Source organism: Parasteatoda tepidariorum, chromosome 6 (genome assembly GCF_982258835.1).
Source record: "Parasteatoda tepidariorum strain Cologne lab strain chromosome 6, Ptep-v5.0, whole genome shotgun sequence".
NCBI classification, from domain to species: domain Eukaryota; kingdom Metazoa; phylum Arthropoda; class Arachnida; order Araneae; family Theridiidae; genus Parasteatoda; species Parasteatoda tepidariorum.
This window is the reverse complement of record NC_141760.1, coordinates 14,798,595-14,803,402: the sequence shown is the minus strand read 5'-3', so window position 1 is coordinate 14,803,402 and position 4,808 is coordinate 14,798,595. Positions and strand designations below refer to the sequence as shown.

General features: G+C 29.2%; 1 long non-coding RNA gene across 1 annotated transcript; it reads right to left on the bottom strand.

Moving 5' to 3' along the window:
* Positions 1-642: 642 nt before the first annotated feature.
* Positions 643-4,047, bottom strand: LOC147807597 (uncharacterized). The gene is made up of 2 exons (XR_015434884.1): positions 3,848-4,047; positions 643-1,817 (listed from the first exon to the last, which is right to left on the bottom strand). It is a non-coding gene; the product is annotated as an uncharacterized LOC147807597 (long non-coding RNA).
* Positions 4,048-4,808: the final 761 nt, after the last annotated feature.

The following is a 4,808-nucleotide window of genomic DNA, read 5'->3' as shown; positions in this document are numbered from 1 at the left end:
TCCTAGATCGTTCGAAGTCTGCGAGGTTTGAGCTCCTAGTCAAGAATTTTAAACGCATTCACGCAGCTGCGTCTTCATGAAAACACAAGTGTAACCCTATAGGTTGCCATGAGAAAAAGTATTGTTCATTTCCGTCCTGCCCGGTTCTGGGACTAAGCGCTAACATCTACTTTTCAGAAAGCTAAGTTTAAAGCCTCAAGAGAAAATAATTTTAGTTTTTTAAGATTACAAGCGTATCTTACACCACCTTTTATTTTATTAGAATTGAATTATATAGTTGTAGAATTTGGTGAAGAATGGTGAGAGACGAGTCTACACCTTTGAATAGTAGAAATCCACAGTGATAGGGATGGAAAATTCCAGTTTTGAGTTAAAAATCGACGAGTCTCTTTAAGAGCATGCGTTCGAGGGATTTGCTCAAGGTTGATGTAAGCGATATGGATCTGTATGATGATACTAGGTCAGGTGGTTTCCCTTTGTTATGGATAGGGATGATATGGGCCAACTTCCAGGATTCTGGGATCTGTCCTGAGACCCAGATATAGTTTAACTCGTCGAGTAGCTTCTGAGTAGCTGCTTCCGAAAGGGAGCGAAGAATTTTTAAAGGAATGCCATCTGGTCCGGGGGACTTGCATTTTGAAGCTGTGAAAGCGTCATTTTGAGTTCTTGTAAGGAGAATGGTTTGTTGTATTCTTGGTCAACTCTGCTGAAATCCAGTGGGAGTGTGTTTTTGTTTGTTGGTTTGGAATAGAAAGCTGCAAATGCATTTGCTTGAGACAATGGGCTGTAAAGTTCTATGTTGTTGATCATGATTAAGTTCGACGATATATTTTGCTTTTCTGGGCGGTTAATAATCTCCAAGAATCTCACTACTTCTCCTAGACCAAATAGCCAAATTGTGAAGTCTTTCTCATTTATCTGGGTCCCAAGTTAGTAGAAAGTCCTAAGGGCCCCAAATGCGGACATATAGACACGAACAAACACTTATCTCTTGGAGTGCTCCATTTATCAAAATGCTCGTAAAGACCTCTATCAATCCTTATCCCTGCAGAGCCCAGCTTTCACTGATCTGGTTAACTTGTCTCTTAACTCCCGGACCAAAATCCAATCCCTCTTAAAATTCTTCCAAGCTACTAACCGATTCTAGCAGTTCGCTCCATCCTTGTGCTATCTACTCAGCCCCAACCTTAAACCTTACCTATTGAAACGCAGAGCTATAAGCGATAAGAGCTCATCGCACCTTACCACACTCAATACTACTCGTCGAATTTTGGCATGTGCTGCTTATTACGACAGAGTTCTTAATAATAGTTCTTTTTTTTTATTATTTTTGAATCAGAAAAGAAAACTCCTTTTTTCTTGTGTGAATTAGCTTCCTATATGAGTTGTATTCTCTGCGTAATTGCCTATGATGTGTTCTTAGTTGCATATTATATTATTAAATAGTATTTAATATTGATAAACAAAATTTCATCTACTTTAATTCTTCTTCGTTATATATTTCCTATCTAACATTATGTTTATTGCTTTGAATAGTATAAACTGAGAATTCGTTTAATTTTAATTGCACTCACTATATACTTTTTAAGTACTGGCAATATATATTAGTTCTGCGATCTATCAACAAGAATTTTTTTCGGATTAAATAAGAGGATTAAATAAAAAGTGTTTTTCTAATTGTAATCTGCATTATATGTTTTTGATTGTTCTGGTGTTTAGTTTATATTATGGTTTTTATGATGAAATATAATTATGAGAGTGAAATATAAAAACTTAAATACTGCAGAAATGCAACGAAAAAAAAAAAACGTTATGCACTCATGATTAGGACTGGGCGATATTAGAAATTATATATCGTGATATATCGTTAGTTTTGCATCGCGATATAGCGATGTATCGCGATATAGTATTTTTGAATTTCATTTACTTTAAGGCACAGAAAGTCAGATTTCTATCAAGACTTCATACGCATATTGATTTAAATCAATTTATAAATTTGAAAATATATATGTTTTGCTAAAGAAAGATATTAAATAAATTGACTAAGATGTACAAATCTTACTTAAAATATTTATTGAAAAAATGTGTGTAGATACAGAATGAAATATTTGCACTTCTTTATCGTTTATAAGGTATAAGCAGTCTTAATTTAAGTTCACCCCTAAAACACCCTTAATGAAAAAAAAAAAAATTGTTATTAAACAAAAGCTGATTTCAAAATTTCAAAATATATTTTAATTAAAATAAAAGTTAGATTGACTAAAAGCCGAAGTTTAAAATTAAAAATGTTCGAATTTTAAACTAAAAAGTAAACATAAGATTTGTAATAATTTCTTAAAATTTTCGTTCTCTGAAAGATTTCTCAGTTTAAAAGTAAAAAGGGAATTTTATAAAGATATCTAGCTGAAATTATTGAAAGAAAATTTAAAAAATTAAAAAAAAAGTTTGTTAAGAAATTCATTATACACTTAAAACAAAGTGTTAAAAATATTTTTTTTTTTTTTTTTAAAAAAAGAAACTTTTTTTAACAAATCAATATTTGCTTGTACTATTATGCGTAAATAATTACAGAATTATTAAGTTCGATCGTAATGTTCAAATTCTTAATGAAGAAGTAAACACAAGTTTTGCTATATTTTCTAAAGATGATCACGCAAATAACAAAAGATTTCTTAGTTTAAAAATAAAAAAATAAATAAAAGTGAAATTTATCAATATATTTACCTAACAGCATAGGAACAAAATTTAAAAAATAAGTTCGTTAAAAAATTATTTGTATGCTTAAAACAAAGAGCTAAATAAATTTTAGAAAAAAAATGCTTCTTAAACACTATTTTTATTATTATTTCATAGAAATAATTAAATTAAATTAAATAATGACCGAATTATAAACGAAAAACAAAGTAAGGCAAAGTTTCTTAATTAAATTCTTAAAAATAAAAACAAAAGAATTGTGATATTCGGTAATATATTTAGCTAATTAACTAATAATATAAAACGAAAATTAAAAAAAAATAATGATTTTACTCTCTAATAAAACGAAGTAGTAATTGATAAAAAAAAAAAAAGAAATGAATAAAATTCGCAAACTTTTAAAATTCTTTTGAACAAATAAAGTTTATTGACTTATGTCCAAAAAATAAGTTTTGTTTTAACTTTATTTCTAAAAATAAAAACAACGCAAGATTTATAAATTTAAAATCAGTACATAATAGAAGCCCATTAAATAATTAGAAGTTTTATCCGAAAAGTTTTTAATAAATTTAAAAAAAAGTAAAAAAATAACCTAACAAATTTATTTACTTTGTAATTTAATTCCTTATGGGTGCCTTAAATTAGATTTCCGATAATTTTCACATTTAAAAATATAAAAAAAGTTTTGTCAGAAAATAAATAAAAAACTTACCTAATTAATGAAGAAACTTTTCTTTATAAATTCTTTTCAATAATAGATTGCGTTCAGAACAAGGTTACGACGGCGATCACGAAGTTAATCCCATTGAAAATAATCTACAAGAAACGATTTCAAATAGCGAAGGTGCGAAAACGAACATGTGATATAACGATATAAGGTCTCAAAAGTGATTCTGATTCTACCGCTCATCAGTCAAGGCCGTCTCAACATAACGAAACAATATCGTCTTCCACAGCGCGAGTTGGCATCGGAACGTAAGAGAAAGTCCTTGCGTGTATCGCTATATCGCTATATCGTTATATCGTCTTCTTCACTCGACGGCTTAAATCACATTTCTGATGTATCGCTTGGAATGAAAGTTGCTGTATCGGTTTGCCGATATAGGCGTTAAATCGATATGTCGCGATATATCGATTTATAGCCCAGTCCTACTCATGATTTATGTATTTGTTGACTATTATACATTATTATAGATGCTTTTTAATGCTCTTTCAAAGAATTAAATTATTTTTAAATTCTCTAGCAATCATATCACTCCATTGCTGATATCTAGCATTTATTTTTTTTAATGGATTCAACACTAACATTTACTGGAATTGTGTTATAAGTTCTCTCTTTTTTTAAAAAAAAAATTAAACCGTTTTTTTTCTTTATTTTAGTGTAAATTGAATTGTAGAAAAATGTTTGCAGTCCTTGATTATATGTTGTCATGGAATGCCTCGATGATCGTAAATCATATATCAAGAGTGTAATTAAGACATAACGGCATATGTCTGATACATTTTTATTGTTTTTCAAATGATCATTTTCCTCAGGGGGTTTACTATTTTGGTAAACACGGGTGTCACATTCCCGAGGTACCCCAGTGATCTTTTTTTAAAGAACGGTGAATTATAGGATTTTTATAGCCCAATACTCCTTTACGTGAAACCAGATTTTTTCTATCGTTTGCTACAGCGAAGTCAAAATATTTAAAATATTGTGCCTTCCCAACAAGTATTGAAACTTATATGCAAGAACCATAAGTTTATTTAAGAAGCTATCTTTCTGACAGTGATTATACAATTTTAAAAAAATAAATATAATATTATACAATGAAATATTCTAATGAAATGGAGTGTTAATACAAGAAAAAAATTAATAATTTCAAGCTGTAGATAAAATATATAAAAGATTTAAACCTGTGCTTTTTGGAAAACCTAATTTTGAATTTTCAAATGTTTGCTTTATTGTGAATTTTTTTTTTTGCTGCTAGTATAGAAATACTTAAGCCTAAGGGACTGCATAACTCCTTCAATTTTTCTACCTTTCTATTATTGAAAAAAATGAGCTCCAATGATTAAGAAGTGTTTAAAATGTAATTTATTATAAAGGATAGAGGTGTGATATGAAA